The sequence below is a fragment of the Habropoda laboriosa genome, unplaced genomic scaffold (genome assembly GCF_001263275.1).
Source record: "Habropoda laboriosa isolate 0110345459 unplaced genomic scaffold, ASM126327v1 scaffold598, whole genome shotgun sequence".
NCBI lineage: Eukaryota > Metazoa > Arthropoda > Insecta > Hymenoptera > Apidae > Habropoda > Habropoda laboriosa.
The window spans coordinates 376,935-377,866 of record NW_017100737.1 but is presented as its reverse complement, the minus strand read 5'-3'; positions in this window follow the sequence as shown (position 1 = coordinate 377,866).

Genomic DNA, 932 nt, shown 5'->3' with positions numbered 1-932 from the left:
CCAAATAGTTTGAAAAAATATCCACTAAATGCACATGCATTAAACTAGAAAAAAGCGAACGGTGTGTTGACGATTTCATCATCTTCTTCTTCCCTTTTGTAATTATTTTGATTAAGACCTTTAATCGCTGCTTTTCGAGTCTCCTTTCTAGGCATATACTGCGTTTACTCGTGATTGTATGTACAAATTAGTGAAGCGCACGGTACAATATATAGTAAAAAAGATGAGACGTTTCACAAACGTACTCAGCGACATGTGCTACTGAGAGATTTTATTGAGAAAGAGAGTGAGAAAAAGGGAAATATTATACCGCGATAAGAAAAAGTGCATTCCGAGATCATGGAACAAGTTGGCGTCAATTGAATCGAGTCGCATTGACATTGGACAACGTCGTAACAAAAGCGAGTTTTACTTCAAAAAAAAAAAACTTCCCTGTTCTTAATCGTAATTATTAAAAAACTGGACGAAAGCGCGATTTTACTTAATTAAATGTCAATCGTTAGATCGTTCTTATACTCTACAAGAAAAAAAAAACGAAAAAAAAACGAGCATGATAAATATTTAAAAATATCAAACTGTAAGGAGAAACGTATTAAAAACTAAAGGAATAAAAAAGATTTAACAATCACGCGAATCGCAACGTGGACATGATACCAGTTCGAATCAAGCGACAAGAGAGACGGTTTCAAGTGGAATCAATATCAATTAGTCTGAATCACGTCGATGATAAAAAGAGCTCGCTTGATAAAAACTGCATCGCTCACACGCAGAAACGTATCTAAAGAACAATTAAATATCTCTTCTTTTTTTTTTTTAATTCCGTAGAATCGTAATATTTCTTCCTTTTTTTGGGATCATATATAAGAGGAAACTCTTTCAATTATTACACAGTGTTCCATTTCTTTTTTTTATAATCCTCCAATGCGTATTCC